The 13,474-nt window shown below is 35.9% G+C and overlaps 1 pseudogene; it reads left to right on the top strand.

The window, feature by feature from the left end:
• Positions 1-209: 209 nt before the first annotated feature.
• Positions 210-1,086, top strand: LOC115834211 (annotated as a pseudogene).
• The last annotated feature ends 12,388 nt before the right edge of the window (positions 1,087-13,474 follow it).

Genomic DNA, 13,474 nt, shown 5'->3' with positions numbered 1-13,474 from the left:
CTGCCATGGCCTGGTCTTGCCATTGCCATGCCCTAGCCTGCCCTGCTTGTGCCCTAGATCTGCCCTGGCCTTTGCCCTGTATTGGTTGTAGCCTTGACTCAGCCCTGGACATTCCCTGACCTTGCCTCAGCCCTGGCACTACCCTAGCCTTGCTTGGCATTTGCCCTACTCTCTCTATGGCCTGGCTCTGGCCCTGCATTGCACAGGCCATGCTCTGCCCTGCGTGTCCCAGCCTGGGCCCAGCCCTGGTCTTACCATATTCCTGGCCCCAGCCGTAGCCTTTTTCTGGCCCTGACCTTGCCCTGGCCCTCTCCTGGGCCTTCCTTGGTCATTCCCTGCTCTGCCCTGCGTGTCCCAGCCTGGGCCCATCCCTGGTCTTACCATATCCCTGGCCCCAGCCGTACACTTTTTCTGGCCCTGACTTTGCCCTGGCCCTCTCCTGGCCCTTCCTTGGTCGTTCCCTGCTCTTCCATGCCCTGGCCTTGCCCTTACCCTGCATTGGCCCTTCACTGTTCCTACTCTACCCTGGCACTGCCTTGGCCCCAGCCCTGCCTTCTCCCTGGCCTTGCCCTTCCCCTGCCCTGGCCTGACCCCAGGCCTACCGAGTCCATGAAATGGCCCTGGACCTGCCTTGCCATCCTCTGTCCTGGCCCTGTATTGTCCCTACCATGCCCTGGTCCAGCGCTTGTCCTGGCCCTGTTGCTAGTCCTGCCACTGCTATGACCCTGCCCTGTTTTTAGCCATGCCTTGTGCTACCCTAGCCCTGCCCTGCCTTGGCCTTGGCCCTACCATGGCCTTCTCCTACCCTGGCCTGGCCTTACCCTGGTCTTTTCTACCCTGGCCTTGCCCTTCCCTGGTCTTGCCCTGCCCTGGCCTTGCCCTGCCCTGGCCTTGGCTTTGCCTTGTCCTGGTCCTGGTTCTGCCTTGGCCCTGACCTTGCTCTGGATCCTCTCTGGTTCTGCCTTCTCCGTGGCCCTGCCCTTGCTCTGGCCCTGTCCCTGGCCCAGCCTTAACCCTGGCCCTGGACCTGACAATCCCCAGGCCCTGCCCTGGCCCTGCCTTGGCCCTGTGCTATCTTAGTCCTGTCCTGGCCCTGAACTTGCCCTGGCCCTACCCTCACCCTACACTGGCCCTGCCCTACCCTGGCCTTGCCCTGCCCTGGCCCTGCTTTTGGCCTGCCCTGGCTCTGGTTCTGCCATGGACTTGCCCTTGCCCTGGATCCTCCCTGGCCATGTTTTTTCCATGGTCCTTCTCTGGCCTTGGACCTCCCTGTCCCTGCCCTTCCATACCCTGGCCCGTTCCTTCCTCTACACTGACCCTGCCCTGCCTTGGCCTTGTGCTACCCAAGCCCTGCCCTGGCCTTCTCCTGGCCCTGATCTGCCATGGCCCTTGCCCTGCCATGCCCCTGCCCTCGCCCTGGTTCTGCCCTGTTTCTGGCCCTGGACTTGGTCCTGTTGTGTCCCTGTCTGTGACCCTGCCCCTGGTTTTTCTCTGGCCATGACCCTGCCCCAGTTCTGTCATATCCCTGGCCCTGTCTCAGTTCTGTCCTAGCCCGGGCCTTTCGCGGTACTTTATGCTTAGTAAGGGCTCCATAGTGTCTGTGCATTGAATGTTGTGTTCATAGTATCTGCCAAAACAGAAAGGAAAAAAACAAAATCTGATGATGAGAAGTTAAAGATTTGTATATAATATTCCTTGAATTGTAATTATTAGTTGTATTAGTTATTAGTTATTAGCCTGTTATTCGTTGTATTACATATAGGTCATGGTTTTGTATGCATAACTCTAAACCATTGATACTGTTAAAAGAATATATGAATATATGAAAGAATGTGTTAAGTGTAAGAATGTATGAGTATCTAATGACCTTTCCAAATTAATTTTTATTTTTAGCTCTATTAGATTCTTCTCAGTGTAACAAATGTTTATGCCTATGTAATTAAGGGTATATTTCCTGTACAGAATATTCCTATTACCTAATTGAAAATTATATAATACTAAAATATAATACTATTTTTAGGCCAGGCATGGTGGCTCATACCTGTAATCCCAACATTTTGAGAGGCCAAGTTTGGAGAATCATTTGAGGCCAGGAGTTGAAGACCAGCCTGGGCAACATAGTGAGACCTTGTCTTTATTAAATAAATAAATAAATAAATAAATAAATAAATAGGTTGGGCACTGTGGCTCATGTGTGTAATCCCAGCATTTTGGGATGCCAAAGCAGGAGAATTGCTTGAGCCCAGGAGTTTGAGACCAGCCTGGGCAGCATAGCAAGCCTCATTCTCTACAAATAATAAAATATTAAGCAGGTGTGGTGGTGCACACCTGTGGTCCCAGCTACCTAGGAGGCTGAGGTGGGAGGTTTGCTCAAGGCTGCAGTGAACTGTGAATGCACCACTGCATTCCAGCCTAGGCAACAGACCAAGACCTTGTCTATAAATAAAGAAATAAGTAAAAATATAAATAAAAATAAGTAAAAAGAAATATAAGTAAATATAAATATAAATACATATAAATATAAAAATGAATACATGAAAACAAACAATTTTTAAATTTAACATCACTGAGGGCATCCTATCCATTTCATTTCATGATTCCATTACATCATTTCAGTTAGATGAAATGATCAGATGACTTGATATGAGATGAAATGATGAGATGAAATGATGAAATGATGACATGAGATAAGATGAAGTTTTGAGATGAAACAGTGAGTTGAAATGATGAGACGAAATGACAAAATTGAAAAGGAATTGAAAGGAGATGAGATGAAATGAGATGAAATGATGAGATGAAATGAGATGAAATGATGAGATGATGGATAAAATGATGAAATGAGATGAAATGATGAAATGAAATGAAATAATGAAATGACATGAAATAATGAAATGAAATTGAAATGAGATGAGATGAAATAATGAGTTAAAATGATGAGATGAAATGAGATGAATGATGAGATGAAATGATGAGATGAAATGAGATGAATGATGAGAAGAAATGATGAAATGAGATGAGATGATAAGATGAAATGATGAGATGAAATGAGATGAAAAATTATGAGATTAAAAATGAGATGAAATGATGAGATGAGATGAAATGAAATAAAGAAATGAAATAATGAAATGAGATGAAATGAAATGACATAATGAAAGGAAATTATGAAATGTAATGATGAAATTGAAATGAGATGAGATAAGATGAAATGATGAGATGAAATGATGAAATGTGATGAGATGAAATGATGAGATGAAATGATGAGATGAAATGATGAGATGAAATGAGATGAGATGAAATGAAATGAAATGAAGTGTAATGAGATGAAATGAAATGACATAATGAAATAAAATAATGAAATGAGATGAAATGAAATAATGAAATGATGAAATAATGAAATGGAAATGAAGTGGAAATAATGAGATGAGACGAAATGATGAGATGAAATGATGAAATGATGAGATGAGACGAAATGATGAGATGAAATGAGATTAAATAATGAGATTAAATGATGAGATGAGATGTGATGAAATGATGAGATGAAATGATGGCATGATATGTTGACATGAAATCCGATGAAATACTGAGATGAAATGACGAGATGAAATAATGAAATGATGAGATGAGATGAAACGAGATGAGATGAAATGTAATGAGATGAAATGACATAACGAAATGAAATAATGAAATGAAACGATGAAATGGAATAATGAAATGGAAATGAAATGGAAATGATGAGATTATATAAAATGAGTTGAAATGATGAGATGAAATGAGATGAAATGCTGAAATGATGGGATGAAATGAGATGAGATGAGATGTGATGAAATGATGACATGAAATGATGACAAAATGATGATGAAATGATGAGATGTAATGATGAAATGGTGAGATGTAATGATGAAATGAGACGAGATGAAATGAAATGACATGAGATGAAATGAAATGGTGAGATGATGATATGAAATGATGAGATGAATCATGAGATGAAATCATGAGATGATGAGCTGAAATGATTAGATGAAATGATGAGATGAAATAATGAGATGAAATAATGAAATGAAATTGAAATAGAATTGAAATGAGATGAGATGAAATAAGATGAAATAATGAAATAAAATGATGAAATGATGAGATGTGATGAGATGAAATGAGATGAGGTGAAATAATGAAATGAGGTGAAATAATGAAATGAAAAATGAAATGAAATTGAAATGAGATGAGAAGATATTAGATGAGATGAAATGATGAGATGAAATGAGATAAGATGAAATGAGTTGATGAGATGATGAGATGAAATGATGAGATGGAAAGAGATGATGAGATGAAATGAAATGATGATATGAAATGAGATGAAATGAAATTAGACGAAATGTAATGAGATGAAATGACATAATGAAATGAAAAAATGAAATGAAATAATGAAATGAGGTGAAATTAAATGAGATGATGAAATTAAATGATGAAATGAAATAATGAAATGGAAATGATGAGATGAGATGAAATGATGAGATGAATGATGAGATGAAATGATGAAATGAGGTGAGATGAAATGATGAGATTCAACGATGAGATGAAATAATATGAAATGCGATGAGATGTAATGATGAGAGGAAATGATGAGATGTAATGAAATGAATGAGATGAAGTGAGATGAAATGAAATAATGAAAGGAAATTGAATTGAGATTAGATGAAACGATGACATAAAATGATGAGATGTAATAAGAAGAAATGGTGAGATGAAATGATGAAATGCTGAGGTGAGATGAGATGAAATGAGAGGAAATGATGAGATGAAATGAGATAAATGATAAATGAAATGATAGATGAAAGGATGAGATGAAATGATGAGATGAAATGATGATGAGATGAGGTGAGATGAAATGATGAGATGAAATGGTGAGATGAGGTGAGATGAGATGAAATGATGAGATGAAATGGTGAAATGATGAGATGAGATGAGAAGAAACGATGAGATGAAATAAGATGAGATGAAATGAGATGAAATGAAATGAGGTGAAATGAAATGAAATAATGAAATGAAATGAGATGAAATGAAAAGAAATGATGAAATGATATTGAAATGAAATTGAAAGATGAGATGAGATGAAATGATGAGATGAAATGATAAAATGTTGAAATGAAATGATGAAGAGATGTGGTGAGATGAAATGATGAGATGAAATGAGATTAAATGATGAGATGAAAAATGATGAGATGAAATGAGATGAGATGAGATGAAATAATGAAATTAGGTGAAATAATGAAATGAAATGAAATAATGAAATGAGATGAGATGAAATGATGAGATGAAATGTCAAAATGAAAGGATGAAATGATGAAATGAGATGAAATGAATTGAGATGAACTGATGAGATGAAAAATGATGTGAAAAATGATGAGATGAAAAACATGAAATGAGATGATATGAAATGACACAATGAAATAATGAAATGAAATTAGATGAAACAGTGAAATGAAATGAAGTGAAATAATGAAATGGAAATGAGATTTGATGAAATGATGAGATGATATGATGAAATGATGAGATGAGATGGGATGAGGTGAAATGATGAGATAAAATGATGAGATGAATCATGAAATGAGATGAAATGATGAGATGAAATGATGAGGTGAAGTGATGCACTGTCACGTGTGTGTCTATTCATTTTCCCAACCAAAAAAAATTATAATTCATTAATTTTAATTTTATTATTTAAGAATATTCTTAAGAGTTGAAGGAAAAATAATATCTGTACATTATGGATTACAATCTAAGTATAAATAATACATAAGTATATTGAAACTTAAACAGAATATATTTTGGAATCGAATATACCATGCTTCTGTGATGACAGTTATTTCATGCTGGTTGTCACAATTTTACGTGAAAAACTAATGAAAAAATGTTTTTAACTGTTTCTAAAAATAACAGTTTCCAAAACAGTTTTACTTCCGAAATATGACAAAGATGACTTTGTGTTCCTTAATCTGATGAGATTTTCACACTCTGCACAAGATAATTGTTAGATTTTTATTGTGTTGATAAATTGTATATCAAATAAAAAATGTTATAACCTCTTAAATTAGGATTTTTAGGTGATATAGGCAGAATGGAAGGCAAGTTTTTATAACTTTGTCTAAATGAACTTTCTTTTTTTTTTTTTTTGGAGACAGAGTCTGGCTCCATCCCCCAGGCTAGAGTGCAGTGGCACCATCTCGGCTCACTGCAAGCTCTGCCTCCCGGGTTCATGCCATTCTCCTGCCTCAGCCTCCCGAGTAGCTGGGACTACAGGCGCCCTCCACCATGCCCTGCTAATTTTTTTGTATTTTTAGTAGAGACAGGGTTTCACTAAGTTGGCCACGATGGTCTCGAACTCCTGACGTCGTGATCCGCCCACGTCGGCCTCCCAAAGTGCTAGGATTACAGGCTTGAGCCACCGCGCCCGGCCAGTCTAAATGAACTTTCTAAATGCCTGAGTATTAAAAGATAGCTTGTCTATAAATCGCAATGTGTATATTACTGTATGACCTAGGACCAATCAAAACTGTTATCTCTGATAACATTATATTGTGCCCAATATAAAATAGATATAATAGCACCTCAAACTTAAATCCAGGCATTGTCATTGAGTATCTTAAGAATATGCAGCAAAGGTGCTTTTAAAAATACAAGCTAGTGATTGTACTAAATTTGTAAATCACATAGGATAGTGGATCATTTTAAGAATATTATTTCAATCTATAAACGTGGATGTCTTTCCTTTTTTGTGTTTTCTTTAATTTCTTTCATTAATATTTGTCACTTTTGTTGTAGAAATCTTTTACTTCCTTGGTTAAATTTATTTCTAAGTACATTTTTGTAACTATTGTAAAAGGAATTGCTTTTTAATTTCTTGTTTCAGCTAGTTTACTATCATTATATAGAAATGCTACTGATTTTTGTATGTTGATTTATATCCTGCAACTTTATTCATTTCATTTATCACCCTAAGAAGCTTTTGGTAGAGTCTTATTTTTTTCCATGTATAAGATCGCATTATCTTTAAACAGGGACAATTTGACTGTCTCCTTTCCAATTCAGATGTCCTTTATTTCTTTCTCTAACCTAATTGTCCTGGCTAAGACTTTCACTATGTGAAATATGATTGGTGAAAACAGGCATCCTTTTCTTGTTCCAGTAAAATCTTTTTCTTGTTCACAGTAAAATCTTTCACCTTTTCCACATTCAGTATGATCTTAGCTGTAGATTTGTCCTTTATGTCCTTCCGTGTTAAGGCATATATTTTCTATACTAAATTGTTGAGAGGTTTTTTGTCATGTAAGAATATTTAATTTTGCCAAATGCTTTTATTGTGTTTATTAATTTAATCATATGGTTTTCAGTATATATCCAAAGGAAAGAAAATCAGTATATCAAAGAGTTACCTGCACCCCCATGTTTATTACAGCACTATTCATAATAGCCAGGATATGGAATCAACATAAGTGTCCATCAACAGATGAATGGATAAAGAAATGTGACATACATATATAATGGAATATTATTTAGTCATAGTAATGAACAAAATCCTGTTATTTGTGGCAACAAGAATGCAAGTGGAGGGCATTATGTTAGGTGAAATAAGCCTGGCATAGAAACATAAACACCACATAACTACATGTTCTCACTTATGTATGGAAGTTAAAATTTTTAATCTCGTAGAAGTAGATAATGGTAGAGTTCTGGTTACCATATCCTGGAAAGAGTAGGAGAAACGAGTATAAGAAAAATGTGGTTAATATGTACAAAATTACAGCTGGAGAGAAGGAAGAAGTTCTAGTTCCCTACAGCACTGTTGGGTGACTGTAGTTATCGGGAATTTATTGTGTGTTTTCAAATAACTAAAATAAAAGATTTTGAATATTCTCACTGCAAAGAAATAATACATGATTTAGGTAATGGATATGATAATGACTCTGACTTGACCTTTACGCATTGCATAAATATATCAAAATATCACTCTGTACCCCATAAAATGTACATCTATTATATGTCAATTAAAATAAATTTAAAAGAGAAAAAATGAGGTAAAGGTAAATGTACAGAATTTAATTACTTTTTCTTCTATAAAACCCAAGAGTCAGTACCAAGAAGAGTCAATTTATTAGTTTTCTAAAATAAAAAAAATAAAAATGACCAAAAAAGAGCAATATCCAAGAAAACGTTGAAAATGAAACACAACATTTACTAAGAATAGAAAACTTGGGCACTGTATCACCCTGTTCCTAGATACCGATTTACTGACGGCCATTTAAATAGAATTTTATTCCATCTAATTCTTATATAATCCCAGAGTTCGAAATTACGTTTTACCCACAATAAATGAGATAACACGTGTAAATTATATGGTACTCTCCCTAACACACGTTAATAACTCAATACATGTTAGCAATAAACTTTTAGGATAGTACTAAATAGTACTTTTAGTATAGTAATAGTACGTTTTTAGTAAAGTACTAAATAGTGCAGTACTAAATAGTACTTTTAGTATAGTAGTAAATAATGCTAAATTTAGTCAAAGTACTAAATTCTCCCATAAACTTTTAGTATAGTACTAAATTTACTAAATTTAGTCACAGTACTAATTCCTCACATTGCAATTTCCTTCAAAGACATGAATACAACCTTTCTAATGACCCCTTGTTCATCAAGATACCTCTTCAAATTATTCTATTTGTTTCATTCAGTATATTATCTGTGTATACTGATATTACACTCTTTTTTTTTGAGATGGAATGTCATTCTGTTATGCTGCAGTGAGGTGGCATGATCTCCGTTCACTGCAACCTCCGCCTCCTGGGTTCAAGCGATTCTCCTGTCTCAGCCCCCCAAGTAGCTAGGACTACAGGTGCACACCACCATGCCTGGCTAATTTTTGTATTTTTAATAGAGTCAGGGTTTCACCCTCTTGGCCAGGCTGGTCTCGAACTCCTGACCTCAGGTGATCCACCCACCATGGCCTCCCAAAGTGCTGGGATTACAGGCATAAGCCACCGCACCCAGCCTGATATTGCACTCTTGGATTTTGAGCACTGAATAACTTTTTGAAAGATTGCACCTCTTTACCTCTTTGTGCTCCAGAAATTATTTTCCTTCAAGTGTTGTAAGAGTCTAGTGAAGAATGAAGGTCATGTTTTATCACTTTTGTCCTTACAGATTTCAGACATGCTGAAACTGATTGAAGTATAATTTGCTACCAGATAGATTAATTATCTCTAGTTAGGAGTGGATACATCTTTAATGGTATATTTTGGGTTATTGTCTTATTTTTGATGCAGTATTCTATAAATAATTTATTAAACCTGGCATCCTTGGGTGAGCATAGATTTTTCAACTTTGGTGTTATATTGTGTTTGCTTTTAAAAACTGCTTTTGAGGCCAGGTATGGTGGCTCTTGCCAGTAATCCCAGCACTTTGGAAGGCCAAGGTGGGCGGATTACCTCAGGTCAGGAGTTCAAGACCAGCCTGGTCAACATGGCAAAACCACGTCTCTACTGAAAGCACAAAATTAGCCAGGCATGGTGGTGCATGCTTGTAGTCTTAACCACTCGGGAGGCTGAGGCAAGAGAATCACCGGAACCTGGGAGGCGAAGGTTGCTAGGTTGCTGTGAGCCAAGTTCACACCATTGCACTCAAGCCTAGGTGAAAAGAGCAAAACTCTGTCTCGAAAAAAAAAAAAAATCCCACCAAAAACTGCTTTTGAATGGAGTTGTAAACACAATTTTTTTGTGAAAAAAATTAGCAAGTGCATAAGTTGATAATAGAAAAACCAATAATATTCCAGGCACAAGTTAGTACTAAAAAAAATTATGTTGAATATTCTGTAATACAACATGATTTTTCCCTTCATGAACAATTTGTGTTTTACTGAGAAGACTCACTGTTTATGGTAGACATTAGACTACAGATGAATATGTACTTTAAACACTCTTAGTTGCTTTCTTAATTTTATATCTGCTGCTTTATGCTTCTGTTTATTTTCATGCTTTCCAATGTCCACATTCTAGTAAATTTGAATATTTTAATCCAAGTTTATATACCATTTAACATTGCTTGTATAGTTTAGTATTTTTAAGACTCAAAAAGGTTTACAGAAAGAAGAAAAAGAGACCAACATGTTATTAATCATTTAAAGATCATTTTAATATCTTTGACCTTTATATTTTAATGAATAAAATGTTAGTAGTTATTAGTATAAAATAATTTATGTCTTTTGGACTTAGCCTCCAGCATTTCTTTTTTAATAAAGAAAATATTCTATTGCAATATACTATGTTTATCTGGGTTTTGAAAAATGATGTTTCATAATATGAGAAAGCCATTTACATTTTTAAATCTACAAAGGCAAATGGAATGGTACTAAATTATTTCCATAATAATGTTTAGATGGTGGCCCTTATAATATTCTTTCTATACTTCCTACAGAGTTGGGGATATGCAATCCTAGAATATTTCTGGAAGCTAATCCTTAGCTTGATGAATGAAACAAGACTTTTAAATAAAATTAAACTTTCAAATTATCCAGGAAACGGGCCTGTCTTTTAATTCAATGGATATGGAGCATAATGAATTATCCCCTGTTCATTGGGTAGTAAGTTCTCATTCTTAACCTATAATACTCAAAATGTCCTTTAATTTTTAATTTTTGATAGTCATATCAGTATCCCTAGGTATTTTAACTTCTATCTTAAATTCTAAAATAATGTTGAAACAGGAGAAACTATTCTTTGTTACCCTATATATTAAACATCATGGTTTTCAAATTTAACTGCAAATGTATCTTTTCATTGCTTCTTGATGACACCCTTCACCCTACCCATATTGTCACTACCAAGTGGTGATTACTTTTCAGGTTCACATACTTGTTCTTTGGAAAAATATCTGTGCCTTATAAAGAATATGAGTGTTGGCATTCAAAAGCCAGTGAAGTATACATTATTAGCCTGTTGCCTAACTCATTTCTTTAAAACTATACTAATTACCCCCATACTAATGTTTTTATTTCCTCATTATTTCTGGAGAAAACAAATACTGCTAACACGATATTTGTAAGAGAAAAAAAAATCTTTTCTTGAAAAGTGCTGTCATTGTAGTATTAACTTATAGTATCAACTTCTTTATAAACCCCTTATACACTTTTTATTCTGAGAGAAATAAAAAAGCTAAAAGGGAAATGAGTTTTTCTACTCTCCATATTATAAGCACCCATCTTGGTAATTTAGGGTCTTTATAGTTAGGGTAAGTTGTGTCATACTGAGGTTACAAAATAAAAAGTATTTTGCCTGTTTCGGCCTTTCTTTATTCAGTAATACTGTCAGTTTGGCTTTTTTTGTAGGTCAACTTATTGATCTCAGTATTCTGAAATAATATGTTTACTATCTTTTGATAAGCATTTAAAATTTTAGATTTATTGTTACTCTTCTGCCTGTAATGGGCTGGAAGAATAATTGTTTGTCTCACTCCACAAAAGCCAAGTTGCAGAGAAAAACACATAGACATTCAACTGCAAAGCAGAGAAACTTGACTATTTTCTGCAATTTTAAAGTGTATATTGAATAAATTTAAACCATCTTTTTATTTTCTTTTTTGCTCACTGGCAAATATTAACAACATCAAGTGTGTTATTATAATGTTATCTAGTTAAAAATCTCAAAAAGTTTTCGTAGTTACCATTTTAAAATATATAAATAGGTGACCTAATGTTAATTTTTATTGTCTGAGACCATGTCTGTTATTTCACTCTTTAAATTCATTTAGTAATGCAGAACCTAGTACTTAGTAGATACTCAAAAATTATTTGCTGAATAAAAAAGGTTAAATATGTAAAATATACAAAATGTACTGGAAAAAATGCACAAACAATTTTGTTACAGCAGTTTAATGTAGAATATTGCCTTTGAAAGATATTACAGTTTTCAAGTGTCTACAGTGACTTTGTAATATTTGTGCACATATAAAATAATATTTCCAAAAATGTAATCCAGTGAGGAAATATACTTTCTAAATTCTAGTTTTATAATTTGGGGTTTAAATTATAAAATAAATAAGATGCAAGTGAAATGTAGTCAAATATCCCCTTGGAAAAAATTAAGTGGCCTCTAAAGTGACATATTGATGTATGTACTTTTACAATCATCCTCAGTTTGCTTTTGCTCTAGCATTAGAACAGGTTCTTGTTTTTTGTTTGCTTTACACCAAAGGTAGATGTTTTTGTACATAGGGCATGAGGCCATCCAAAGTAAATGTAGAACCAAATCTCTCATTCATCTGCACTCAATCACATATGTTCATTGATAAAATGCTAAGTGGAAAAACCTGAATTATGTAAATTTATCTCTCTCTTTTGCCTTTTTAAGTATACATACAGTCAAACTCTTAGTGATTTACTAATGAGCAAGTAATACTCCATTGCATATGTAATGAACTATGTGACATAAAATCAATATTAATTGTAAAAAATCTATGGCAATAAGGTTAGAAGGAATGTGATATAGCAGTGATTATCCCATAGCCAAAAAATATAGATATTTTTACTCTCTGATTTTTTCATTGTCTACATTTTCTACAAATAACACAGATAGCATTTGTAACATTTCATTCCCAATCCTTAAACATGAAAGATAAATTTAAAAATAATCATTTCATATAGACCCTGATTTTAAAAATATTTATTTTGATATCTCATGGAGTTTAGGAATATTCAAAATCTACTAAAAGTTATCATGTTCTATGATAACTCTGTGTTGCTTTAAAAAAGAAATCTTGACAATTTACAAATATGCAGTGGGTATCCACCTGGGGCCTAGATATCCTCTTGGGGACCGATGTCAACCTGGAGGCTGATGTCCACCTGGGACTAGCTATTCAACTGTGGCAAGGTATCCACCTTGGGCCGAGTTTCTATTCGGACCTGATGTCTACCTCTGGCCAGGTGTCCATCTGCGGCCTGATGTTCACCAGGCACCTAGGAATCAACTTGGGGCTTGAGGTCTACCTGTCGTCAGACTGTTGGCCCCTAGGGGTCAGGGACCACGAGATCATTTTCAGTACCATATGCTGGGCCCACCAGGGCACCTGACACACAGGACTAATGCTAAGGGCAGAGTCGCTGAGTGAATAAATGGGAGGATGTCAAATGCCCTTTCCTGCTTCTGGCCACCTCATAATGTGGAGATTATTCACAAGAACAGGAAATGCGTGACCTCAGCATGACTCCCCTGGCTCCAGATGCATGAGCAAAGCTCAGTGGGTGCCAGGAATACAGGAGGCTGTCCTCCACCCACCCAGCCAGCACCGCAGCCTCAGACAGGGGTATCACAGAACAAAACAGGAAACTACATTTAGGAGTCCTCAAGTTGGTGGCTCTCCAGGGTCCCAGGAGGCAAAGGAGCAGGATCTGCAGGCTCCAAGGGCAGTAAGAAGGACCTCAGCA

The sequence above is a fragment of the Nomascus leucogenys genome, unplaced genomic scaffold (assembly GCF_006542625.1).
Source record: "Nomascus leucogenys isolate Asia unplaced genomic scaffold, Asia_NLE_v1 001391F_38590_qpd_obj, whole genome shotgun sequence".
Classification (NCBI taxonomy): Eukaryota; Metazoa; Chordata; class Mammalia; order Primates; family Hylobatidae; genus Nomascus; species Nomascus leucogenys.
This window is presented reverse-complemented; position numbering and strand designations above follow the sequence as displayed.